The following is a 13690-nucleotide window of genomic DNA, read 5'->3' as shown; positions in this document are numbered from 1 at the left end:
GGGAGTTGCGACTACTAAAACCTACTCATCCTCAAGCCCCTGCTCCCCAACAATGGAAGCACCTGCAATGGGAAACCCTTGCACCACAACCAGAGAATAAACCCTGCTCACCACAGCTAGGTTCTTTACCAACTGAGCTATCAGGGAAGCCCAAATGTACATTACATTTTGCCAAAAGCTTTTTCTGCATCAATTGAGATGATCATATAGTATTTTTTTCCTTCAATTTCTTAATGTGGTGTATCACATTTATTATTTTGTGGATATTGAATGATCTTTGTATCCCTGGGATAATCCCGCTTGATTATGGTGTGTGATCCTTTCAATGTGTGAATAAGAAAGTGAAAGTGTTAGTTACTCAATTATGTCCAACTTTTTGCGACCCCATGGACTGTAGCCCACCAGGCTCCTCTGTCCATGGGATTCTCCTGGCAAGAATATGGGAGTGGGTAGGGGTTCACTTCTCCAGGGAATCTTGCCCTCTAAGGGATAAAACCCAGGTCATCTGCATTGCAGGCAGATTGTGTAACCATCTAATCCTGGTACCAGTGCAGCCTTTAATGTGTAGTTAAACTCAGTTTGTTAGTATTTTGTTGAGGATTTTTCTTTTATGTTTATTAGTGATGTGGGTCTGTAATTTTCTTTTTTTGTGGTATGTTTGTCTGGATTCAATATCACAGGCCATATAAAATGAACTAAGAAGCATACCTTCCTCTGCATTTTTTGAGAATAATTTGAGAAGGATAGGTGTTAACCCTTCTTTAAATGTTTGGGAGAATTCATCTGTAAAGCCATCTGGTGCTGGACATTGTTGAAAGTTTTTTAAAATTGCTGATTCTGTTTCATTACTGGTAATTTATAAAGCATGCTCCAAAGTGGCTACAGGAAGCAGGGACTTTGGGGAGGAGAAACTGGGTGAAGGGGATCAAAAGGTACACACTTAAGTTAGGAGAGAAATAAGAATTATGGATGTAACATCGTGATTAATATAATGAACACTGCTGCCTGTGATACACGAAAGTAGTTAAGAGTAAATCCTAATAGTAAACAAGTCCCAAACATGAAAAAATTAGAGAAGAACAAAGAGGAGGAATCTATAAAATTGAAAGCAGGACAAAAATCAGTGAGACCAAATATAGCTGGTTCTGGGAGGAGATGCATAAAAATAAACTCTGTGCAGATGTGCTGAGTGAAAATGAAGATACACATTATCAATATTTTAAAGGCAAAGCTGACATCTCTAAGATCTTACATAGATAAAAAGACTAAGAGGAATATTATGAATACCTTTATACCAATCAGTTTGATAATAATTGAAATGAAATTTCTTGAAAGTCGCAATCTATCAAAGCTCTCTCAAGATGAAATAGGTTATTTGAGAAATGCTTTTCAACTGGAATCACCATTCCAGTAATCAGTACCCCTTTAAATCTTTTTTATGTCCTTTTATAACACTAAGCATGCTTTCTGATGTTATAATTTTCTCAGGATAATTGCCATCAGGGTGGGAATCTGACATGTGTTTTAAATTCGGTTACTGAGGATCCTGAATTGAAAAAATATCTTTTTAAACTTTTGAACAGTTTAAAAAGTGAACATTGCGTCTAGGTTTTGACATGTATCTAACTACATTTCTAAGACCATAAAGGATTTATTCTGGTCCAAGGAGTTGCATTCAGGCTGTACTACCATCCAAATGTGGAGACAGTTTCTGGGTAAGAGTGATTAAACTAAGGAAATAGGGGGTGGATTTGAAGACAGAGTTGTTTGTTTTGCACTTTAAGATATATCTTTTTACTTTGGGCTTTAACTTATAAGAATGACAAAACATTTTTTTCTATTGAATTTTAACACCTTAAGAAGCATTAATTTTTATAACTAAAATGTTGGCATTTTCTAAGTAACTGTGTTTCATGATTAAAACAGCTTTTCATAGCATTCAAATGGCAGGGCCCTGGAGGCTGTGTACAATTTGGAATACGATATAGCGGCTTCCCTGGTGGCTCAGCAGTAAAGAAAGAACCTAGAGCCTAATATGCAGAGTGAAGTAAGTCTGAAAGAGAAAAATAAATATTGTGTATTAATGCATACATATGGAATCCAGAAAGATGGTATTGGTGAACCTATTTGCAGGGCAGCAATGGATATGCAGACACACGGGACAGACTTGTGGACACAGCGGGGAAGGAGAGCGTGGGACGAATTGAAAGAGGAACACTGAAACATATACATTGCTGCTTGTAAAATAGACAGCCAGTGGGGATTAGCTGTGTGTGCAGGAAGCTCAACCCAGTGTTCAGTGACAACCTAGAAGGGTAAGATGCGGTGGGAGGTGGGAGGGAGGCTCAGGCGGGTGGGGATGTATGTACACCTGTGGCTGATTCATGCTGGTGTATGGCAGAAACCAACACAATATTTAAAGTAATTATCCTCCAATTAAAAATACATTTAAAAAAACGTTTCAAAAAAAAAAGAAGAACCTAATTCAAATGCAAGACATTGCCTGAAATATTTTGCAGGAGATGTGGATTTGATCCCTGGGTCAGGAAGATCCCCTGAAGAAGGAAATGGCAACCCACTCCAGTATTCTTGCCTGGGAAATCCCATGGACAGAGTAGCCTGGTGGGCTACAGTCCATGGGGCCACAAAAAGTCAGACACAACTTAGTGACTAGGCCACCACTATAGTGTATGGAGTGATCTTCAGTCTTGGGTGAAGAGAGGATTGGGATTGATAGATACACAAATTTCAGAGCATTTGGGGAATAAATGATTACTAACCCAAAGCTACTATTACTGCAGGCAGGGATACCTTAGAAGAAATGAAGTAGCCATCATGGTCAACAAAAGAGTCTGAAATGCAGTACTTGGATGTAATCTCAAAAGTAACAGAATGATCTCTGTCCATTTCCAAGGCAAACCATTCAGTATCACAGTAATCAAAGTCTATGCCCCAACCAGTAACGCTGAAGAAGCTGAAGTTGAATGGTTCTATGAAGACCTCCAAGACTTTTTAAAGAACAAACACCCAAAAAAGACATTCTTTTCATTATAGGGGACTGGAATGCAAAAGTAGGAAGTCAAGAAACACCTGGAGTAACAGGCAAATTTGGCTTGGAATACGGAATGAAGCAGGGCAAAGGCTAATAGAGTTTTGCCAAGAGAACACACTGGTTATAGCAAACACCCTCTTCCAACAACAGAAGAGAAGACTCAACATATGGACATCACCAGATGGTCAATACCAAAACCAGATTGATAATATTCTTTGCAGCCAAAGATGGAGAAGCTCTACACAGTCAGCAAAAACAAGACCGGGAGCTGACTGTGGCTAAGATCATGAAATCCTTATTGCCAAATTCAGACTTAAGTTGAAGAAAGTAGGGAAAAACACTAGACCATTCAGGTATAACCTAAATCAAATCCCTTATGATTATGCAGTGGAAGTGAGAAATAGATTTAAGAGACTAGATCTGATAGACAGAGTGCCTGGTTGACTATGGACAGAGGTTCGTGACATTGTACAGGAGACAGGAATCAAGACCACCCCCATGGAAAAGAAATTCAAAAAAGCAAAATGGCTGTCTAGGGAGGCCTTAAAAATAGCTGTGAAAAGAAGAGAAGTGAAAAGCAAAGGAGAAAAGGAAAGATACACCCATTTGAATGCAGAGTTCCAAAGAATAGTAAGGAAAGATAAGAAAGCCTTCCTCAGCAATCAGTGCAAAGAAATAGAGGAAAACAACAGAATGGGAAAGACTATAGATCTCTTCAAGAAAATTAGAGATACCAAGGGAACATTTCGTGCAAAGATGGGCTCAATAAAAGACAGAAATGGTATGGACCTAACAGAAGCAGAATATATTAAGAAGAGGTGGCAAGAATACACAAAAGAACTGTACAAAAAAGAGCTTCATGACCCAGATTATCACGATGGTATGATCACTCACCTAGAGCCAGACATCCTGGAATGTGAAGTCAAGTGGGCCTTAGAAAGCATCACTACAAACAAAGCTAGTGGAGGTGATGGAATTCCTATTGAGCTATTTCAAATCTTGAAAGATGATGCTGTGAAAGTGCTGCACTCAATATGCCAGCAAATTTGGAAAACTCAGCAGTGGCCACAGGACTGGAAAAGGTCAGTTTTCATTCCAATCCTAAAGAAAGGCAATGCAAAAGAATGCTCAAACTACTGCACAATTGCACTCATCTCATACGCTAGTAAAGTAATGCTCAAAATTCTCCAAGTCAGGCTTCAGCAATACGTGAACCGTGAACTTCCAGATGTTCAAGCTGGTTTTAGAAAAGGCAGAGGAACCAGAGATCACATTGCCAACATACCATTCGCTGGATCATGGAAAAAGCATGAGAGTTCCAGAGAAACATCTATTTCTGCTTTATTGACTATGCCAAAGCCTTTGGCTGTGTGGATCACAATAAACTGTGGAAAATTCTGAAAGAGATGGGAATACCAGACCACCTGATCTTCCTCTTGAGAAATCTGTATGCAGGTCAGGAAGCAACAGTTAGAACAGGACATGGAACAACAGATTGGTTCCAAATAGGGAAAGGAGTACTTCAAGGCTGTATGTATATTTTCAGCCTGCTTATTTAACTTCTATGCAGAGTACATCATGAGAAACGCTGGGCTAGAAGAAGCACAAGCTGGAGTCAAGATTGCCGGGAGAAATATCAATCACCTCAGATATGCAGATGTCACCACCCTTATGGCAGAAAGTGAAGAGGAACTAAAAAGCCTCTTGATGAAAGTGAAAGAGGAGAGTGAAAAAGTTGGCTTAAAGCTCAACATTCAGAAAACGAAGATCATGGCATCTGGTCCCATCACTTCATGGAAAATAGATGGGAAAACAGTGGAAACAGTGTCAGACTTTATTTTTCTTGGGCTCCAAAATCACTGCAGATGGTGACTGCAACCATGAAATTAAGAGACTATTACTCCTTGGAAGGAAAGTTATGACCAATCTGGATAGCATATTCAAAAGCAGAGACATTACTTTGCCAACAAAGGTCCATCTAGTCAAGGCTGTGGTTTTTCCAGGGGTTATGTATGGATGTGAGAGTTGGACTGTGAAGAAAGCTGAGCACTGAAGAATGGATAGTTTTGAACTGTGGTGTTGGAGAAAACTCTTCACAGTCCCTTGGACTGCAAAGAGATCCAACCAGTCTATTCTAAAGGAGACGAGTCCTGGGTGTTCTTTGGAAGGAATGATGCTGAAGGTGAAACTCCAGTACTTTGAGAAGAGTACTTTGGGAAGAGTTGACTGATTGCAAAAGACTCTGATGCTGGGAGGGCTTGAGGTCAGGAGGAGAAGGGGATGAGAGAGGATGAATTGGCTGGATGGCATCACCGACTCAATGGAAGTGAGTTTTAGTGAACTCCGGGAGTTGGTGATGGACAGGGAGGCCTGGCGTGCTGCAACTCATGGGGTTGCCAAGAGTCGAACATGACTGAGCGACTGAACTGAACTGAACTGAACTAAACCAAAACCAATTTCTGGAAGACACACAAAGGGGTACTGGTTAGTTTGGGGATAGGAGGGTCTTGTGAACATAGGAACAGACTAGCAAGGATATGGTGCTGACAGTCTCTGAGAATGAAAAAAAGTCATGTAAAAATAGGTGAGGCTAAACCGCATTTTTACATATGTTGAAAAATATTGGCAAAAGTTATAACAGTACTTTATACGCTAGTAAAGTAATGCTCAAAATTCTCCAAGCCAGGCTTCAGCAATACGTGAACCGTGAACTTCCTGATGTTCAAGTTGGTTTTAGAAAAGGCAGAGGAACCAGAGATCACAGCCTTATATTTCTATGCCACAGTATTTTAAACACTACTAATGGCACCCCACTCCAGTCGTCTTTCCTGGAAAATCCCATGGACAGAGGAGCCTGGTCGGCTGCAGTCCATGGGGTTGCTGAGGGTTGAACACGACTGAACAACTTCATTTTCACTTTTCACTTTCATGCATTTGAGAAGGAAATGGCAACCCACTCCAGTGTTCTTGCATGGAGAATCCCAGGGACGGGGGAGCCTGGTGGGCTGCCGTCTATGGGGTCACATAGAGTTGGACACGACTGAAACGACTTAGCCTATGTCTTTGTGTACTTTCCCAAGTGAGAAATGGTCCGTGAGCTGTGAAGAGTTTAGCCACAACACCTGACCAGGTGGAGGCTAGTACATTCTTCTCTCACTTGGTAGCCAGCTCTTGAGAGTTGCTCTTCCATGAAACAAGATGTATAAAGAGCAAACTTCAATATTAGAAGCACTTTGTCGAACCGCCTAAGCAGGGCTCAATATAACACAATATTAGGATGTCTGGTGTTAATTGCAGGCACTATAAGCTTTATAAATAATAATATCAACAATCTCACTATTGACATTATTTTCGATTTTCATTAGTTTCACATTTAGCATGTGGAGAAAGAGGACTGTTATTGAAAATTTTCCCTTAATATCGTCCCATCTTTTTCCATCTCCAGGCCATCCATTTTTGAAACAGCAATGTGAAATGGTAAATGTTACTTTGGACTCCTTAAGTAACACTAATTGGGTTCAAGAGGAAATTCATTCATTATCAAAAGTAATAGTTTGAAATATGTATTAAAGAGATGAATGTTTAACGTCTGGTTGTTATCATATGATTTAAAATTCAATAAGCATTTGTCCTACATATTATAGAGCCAGTATTTTATATAATGATTAGAACAATTACTATTCATTAACATTTTATTTTGCCGTCTTCCGTTGTCAAGGCAACCTTTCATTCTCTTCTCAACTACTAAGCAGTAGAAAAGAATTACAATTTCTTAGTCTCATTTAAATAATTGGACTTGTTTTTAAAAAGAGACTTTGTTTTCCAACCTTTATTCATTATAATTACTATTCTTTAAAAGGGTATAAGATTAACTTTAAGGCTTTATAAAAAAAAGGGCACCAACATCTCAAACATAGAGAAGTTTCACAAAGAAAATTATAATAAAACTGTTTACTTGGTATGCTTGTAACATTAATAGCACTATTATAAAATATGTTACAAGGATGTTTACATGTATATTTTAATGAGATAGTAATTCAGTGTGCGATTGAATCTTACTAATAGCACATTACCCAGAGCAAAGACATGCAATGTAATCAGTAATGACAAGCTGTCCTGCTTTCCTGTATTAGGCTGGCTATGCCAAGGTCAATACTCTTGCCAGGCTCTTGCATGTACTATCTATTAGGTAGTCTTCTGGTATAATTAATTAGCACATTTGTTTGTGAATTAGTCCTACAAATACTATTAAAGGTCTGTCAGGTGCTGTGTCCTAGAGGTAAGCCTAAGATAGGAGTAGGACAAATGATTTCTCTGTGATCACGAAGCTTAGAGCTACCTCTTTATCTATTTCTGGAAAAGGAAGCAACATCCAGCTACAGAGAGAACATAAAAGCATTGTGAAAACTTGAATTTAGCATTCATGTTAAACTTTTAAAATTTACTTGCCATAACTTTGGATAAGATCATATTATTTTGTGTAAAATCTTTAAAAATAGGAGGATACATGTTTAAAAATATCCTTATTCACTCTATTTCCCATTTTTTACTTTGAACTTTAAATATCTACAATTTTTGTGTATCCTCACTGTTGTTACTGTTCAGTTGCTAAGTTGTGTCTGACATTTTCAGGACTCCACAGATTGGAGATTGCTAGGCTCCTCTATCCATGGGATTTTACAGGCAAGAATACTGGAGTGGGTTGTCATGCCCTCCTCCAGGGGATCTTCCTGAATCAGGGATCCAACAGGAGTCTCCGGCATTGGCAATCAGATTCTATACCACTGAGTCACCAGGGAAGTCCTTAGGGCATCCTCAGTTCAGTTCAGTCCAGTTCAGTCGCTCAGTCGTGTCTGACTCTTTGTGACCCCATGAATCGCAGCACACCAGGCCTCGTTGTCCAACACCAACTCCCAGAGTTCACCAAACTCATGTTCATCGAGTCAGTGATGCCATCCAGCCATCTAGTCCTCTGTCATCCCCTTCTCCTCCTGCCCACAATCCCTCCCAGCATCAGGGGCTTTTCCAGCAGGTCAACTCTTCGCATGAGGTGGCCAAAATATTGGAGTGTCAGCATCAGCATCAGTCCTTCCAATGAACACCCAGGACTGATCTCCTTTAGGATGGACTGGTCGGATCTCCTTGCAGTCCAAGGGACTCTCAAGAGTCTTCTCCAACACCACAGTTCAAAAGCATCAATTCTTCAGTGCTCAGTTTTCTTCACAGTCCAACTCTCACATCCATACATGACCACTGGATAAACCATAGCCTTGACTAGACAGACCTTTGTTGGCAAAGTAATGTCTCTGCTTTTGAATGTGCTATATAGGTTGGTCATATCTTCCCTTCCAAGGAGTAATCAGCTTTTAATTTCATAGCTGCAATCACCATCTACGGTGATTTTGGAGCCCAAGAAAAATAAAGTCTGCCACTATTTCCACTGTTTCCCCATCTATTTCCCATGACGTGATGGGACCAGATGGCATGATCTTCGTTTTCTGAATGTTGAGCTTTAAGCCAACTTTTTCACTCTCCTCTTTCACTTTCATCAAGAGGCTTTTTAGTTCCTCTTCACTTTCTGCCATAAGGGTGGTGTCATCTGCATATCTGAGATTACTGATATATATCCCAGCAATCTTGATTCCAGCGTGTGCTTCTTCAAGCCCAGTGTTTCTCATGATGTGCTCTACATGTAAGTTAAATGCAGGCTGACAATATACAGCCTTGATGTACTCCTTTTCCTATTTGGAACCAGTCTTTTGTTCCATGTCCAGTTCTAACTGTTGCTTCCTGAACTGCATACAGGTTTCTCAAAAGGCAGGTCAGGTGGTCCGGTATTCCCATCTCTTTCAGAATTTTCCACAGTTTATTGTGATCCACAGTCAAAGGCTTTGGCATAGTCAATAAAGCAGAAATAGATGTTTTTCTGGAACTCCCTTGGTTTCTCGATGATCCAGCGGATGTTGGCAATGTGATCTCTGGTTCCTCTGCCTTTCCTAAAACCAGCTTGAACATCTGGAAGTTCACAGTTCATGTATCTCTGAAGCCTGGCTTGGAGAACATTTAAACATTAAGAACATACATATTTTGATTTTTAATCTCAGAACACTGAGAAGCTAATTACTACTTTCTCCTGAGTTGTCTATGTAAATACAGATCTTAGAGCTATTTCACTGTCTCATCCTATAGCAATAATTAATTACTTTATAAGTGCTGTCCAGTAGTCCAAGGACTTTTACTGTCATCTCTTCACTCTTGTCAGAGTAGTCATTTAATTTCTCTCCAAACTTTATTGTTATGAAAAATACCTTAGAGAATGTGACTGTAAGGGTCTCCTTATACACATTGCAAGTAGCTTTGAATCCGTGCCAAGAAAATACTTGCTACAGCAAATTACATGCCCACTTGGTTGGGGGAAGAGGGCTTCCCTCTGAGGTAAAGAATCTGCCTGCAGAGCAGGAGGTTTGGGTTCAATCCCTGGGTAGAGAAGATCCCCCAAAGAAGGGAACGGTTACTCCCTTCAGTATTTTTGCCTGGAGAATTCCATGAGCAGAGGAGCTTGGCAGGCTATAGTCCATGAGGTGGCAAAGAGGTGGACACAACTGAGTGACTAACACTTTTGCTTTCACTTAGTAGGGGAAATGAGTTGCTCAATGGGAGTGAAATTTCATGTATGTTAGGTGAATAAGCTCTAGAGATCTGCTGTACAACATGGTGTCTATAGGTAAAAATTTGTTAAGAGTATAGACCTCATGTTAAGTGTTCTTATCACCAGGGGGAGAAAAAAGGTAAAAAGAAAAGGAAAGGAAAAATAACCCCCAAACCAAAGGATTGCAAGGACACCCTGGGAGGTATTGGCTACATCTGTGTCCTTGACAGTGGTCGTGGCATCATGGGTATTTGCATATGTCCAAACTCATCAGACTGTACACATTAAATATGTGCAGTCATTTACATACCAATTATACCTCAATAAAGCTGTTAAAATTATTTTACTAAAGATATGAAGTTGCACACTAGAAAATCTGTATCAATTTAAACTCTCTGCTAGTAATATATGAAATGATGCATTTCTCATAATCATTTTCCATACTGAATTCATCACATTAAAAGTTATATACAGGAAAATAATTAGGAAAAATTATATGCTATATGTCATTAAAATATACACTTTCCCAATAATTAGTGAGGTTGAATATTTTTCATATACGTATTGGAGATTAATATTTCTTGCATATTTAACCTGTAAATTTGTTTTCTTATTCATTGCTGATTCCTTTATCATAAATAGCTATTTAAAATTCTAAGCTGTTTAAAATACCTCACAAAATGGTAACAATCCAAACACTACAATTCAGGATAAAACACTTATTAATGTGATGCTAAATGTCTTTGTGTATACATTCACAAATCAAAAGTGATCTTATATTGCATGTAGTTTTCTCAAGATCCTTTTAGAAATCTGAACAAAGGATGTGGTCCTTTATTATGCCAATTACTATGCAAACTCAAATCACTTTTTAAGTGCAATATATCCCTTTTTTTGTAGAGATGTATGCAATTTATTTCACTAGTATCCTATGGCTTCCCCGGTGGCTCTGTCTGTAAAGAATCTGCCTGCAATGTGGGAGACCTGGGTTCGAACCCTGAGTTGGGAAGCTTCCCTGGAGGAGGGCATAGCAAGCCACTCTAGTGTTCTCGCCTGGAGAAACCCCATGGACAGAGGAGCCTGGCAGGTTACAATCCTTGGGACACAACTGAGCAACTAAACACAGTGTCTTATGAGTGGATATTTTGAATTCTTCCAGGTATGTGCTATTATAAGCAACACTGCTGTGATAATCTTTACATGGGTACACACACACACACACACACACACACACACACACACACACACACACACACCCCCCATGTCATGCACCTTCTTCATTAGCATCTTAATACATTCATTGATGTGAAACAGCTGGGGCAAATGATATGTACATTCTAAACAGTATACATACCATAAAACTTGCCTTTTACAGAGAGTGTATAAGTTTACAGATTAGTGCTGCTGCTGCTGCAAGTCGCTTCAGTCGTGTCTGACGCTGTGCAACCCCGTAGACAGCAGCCCACCAGACTCCGCTGTCCCTGCGATTCTCCAGGCAAGAACACTGGAGTGGGTTGCCATTTCCTTCTCCAATGCATGAAAATGAAAAGTGAAAGTGAAGTCGCTCAGTCGTGTCCGACTCTTCGCGACCCCATGGACTGCAGCCTACCAGGCTCCTCCGTCCATGGGCTTTTCCAGGCAAGAGTACTGGAGTGGGGTGCCATTACCTTCTCCCTTACAGATTATTAGAGAACTCGTTTTAATATAGCAATAACAAATCCTGGAACTACACAGTTTATTTTTTTTTTCTAATTGGCTAATCAATTAAATGGCAAAAACATTTTATTATTGCTTTAATCTGATTTGGTTTGTTAATATGTTTAATGAATGTTCAATACCTGGTCAGCTTTGTTTCTCTTCTTTTGTGAACTACACATATCTTTACTTCATTTCTTTGGATTTTTTCTTTTTCATACTCATGTGCAAGAACACATCTTAAAGTTTTGCCTATTGTAAAACTGAATAAATGTTTCTCAGTTTATCATTTTAAAATGTTTGCAATGTAAAGAATTTTCATATTTAGGTAAATTAACTTAGAATAGTATTATTAGTAATTACGTCTATTTTGGGTCTTTTTGTCAATTTAATAACTAATTTTTCTAGTTCAAGATTATCTAATTTAATGGCAGTTTATATCACAGTTATACTTCTGGATTCTTAATTATATCTGCCAGTCTTGTATTGATACCAACTCTTTAATTAAATTTATTATAATGTATTTCAGTTACTGGTTGGAAATCTTCCTATAGTAGTCTTTATATTTAGGAATTTTCCATTTACCAATAATTGTTTTTTAAGGATGTATATTAAGATCGCTTTTAAAATGATGACAAATTGTCATGAAATCATTTTAATGTGTAAAAATATTTAAAAATTCAAAGGGATATTAATTAAGTTTCAACAAATATTTTTGGATAGAGGCTGACAAACTAATTAAAAATTATATGTGGAAATGAAAAGCACCTGGAAGAGCAAATATAATTTTGCAAAAGCACAAAATTGGAAGATTTACAATTGGTTAACTAGTCTTAACTTTGATAAGATCTATTATAAACTACTGTTGGGAGCCAGCGTGAGGAACTCCGCCCATGGCAAAGGTCATGAGGAAGGAAGCTTGGCATACGCAAAGGCGTGATCAAGCCTCAGGAAACCCCCTGTTCCCGAGCATCTACCCCCAAAACCAGAGTACTTTACGGGGAGCTCTCCCCCATAACCATTTCTCTCAGAGAAGGAGTTAACTTGCAGCTCCAGTTAATAAAAATTCCTGGGCGTGATAAGAGTGTTTCAACTTACGATCTCTGAAGGTTCTCTGGCCTGCCTGATCAGGCTCGTCTGGCCACACGTGATTGTTTAGAGCCTCCCAAACTTGAGAGGCATGAGATGCTTTAAAACTTTCTAAATACAGATTCTTTTGAGAAGTTAGACAATTATTAGTATAGTATAGTGGGCAGATTAGAAATTATATTCGTGAAGGGTTTTTTCATTTGTCCTGCCAATAATCACTGCTAATTCCCTGCCCTGGGTGTGACAAGGGTGTCTCAGGTCAAACCTCTCTGCTGACAGATTAGCTTGTGTGACAACCTCTCAACCATAAACAGCACAGAGAGTTTGGAGTATTAGCATAGGGCTTTTTTTCATTGATGAGTCAATGATTGCCATCAGGCCTCCATATCCTTAGGCACCTGGGAATATATTAATCAATGTATTTGGAATATAGAAAAGGAAATATAGTAGTTTTTGATGTTAGCAATACTAGACTTTTTGAGTTAATGAATTTTCTCTTTTATTATAGACCACTGTACTTTGTTATAAATCACTGTGTCCTTGCTATGCAAAAATGTAACTTTATCACTATCTTAAGACAAAATAGATCTTAAGGGAAACATTGGTGAAGGGTTTACATTTGTTGAGCCAATATTTGCTGCTAAATCTCCATATTTCTGCCCTTATAATGAATATAACTAGCATATAGGAGAAATAAGTATTAACCTTTAAGATTAATCATGTTAAACTTTAGGTTAAGTAAATTCCTTTCTTGATTGTAACTCACTACACCCTCACCCTATAGGAATGCAACTTTATTTGGAGGGTGGCGCCTGATTTAAGAAAAAATCACCCCTGGAAAAATAAGTTTTGTGGTTAACTGACCGACCTCAGAAAGGGCCATAAAATGTTAGCAGACCTCATGGCTAAAAGATGATGAAACTCATAAGACCTTGGTATAATTTTATATGAAGCACCTGATTGTGACAAGGGTCAGGTCTGCTGACCCCCGTGTGACTCTGTATTCATCCCTATGTATAACAAAAAGGTATATAAACAAACCTGAAAAATAAAGAAATCGGATCAGTTTCTGGAAAGACTGATTCCCCGGTGTCATTTCTTTCTTGCTCCCCGCCTTCCTGGCTGAATTACCATCTGAAATGTGGGTACTCAACAAGCCTGCTAATTCTGCCTGGGCTTCTGAGATCAGACTGGGGAGGCCTCAG

Source organism: Capricornis sumatraensis, chromosome 18 (genome assembly GCF_032405125.1).
Source record: "Capricornis sumatraensis isolate serow.1 chromosome 18, serow.2, whole genome shotgun sequence".
In the NCBI taxonomy this organism is placed as follows: Eukaryota; Metazoa; Chordata; class Mammalia; order Artiodactyla; family Bovidae; genus Capricornis; species Capricornis sumatraensis.
Note: the sequence above shows the minus strand (reverse complement) of the source record.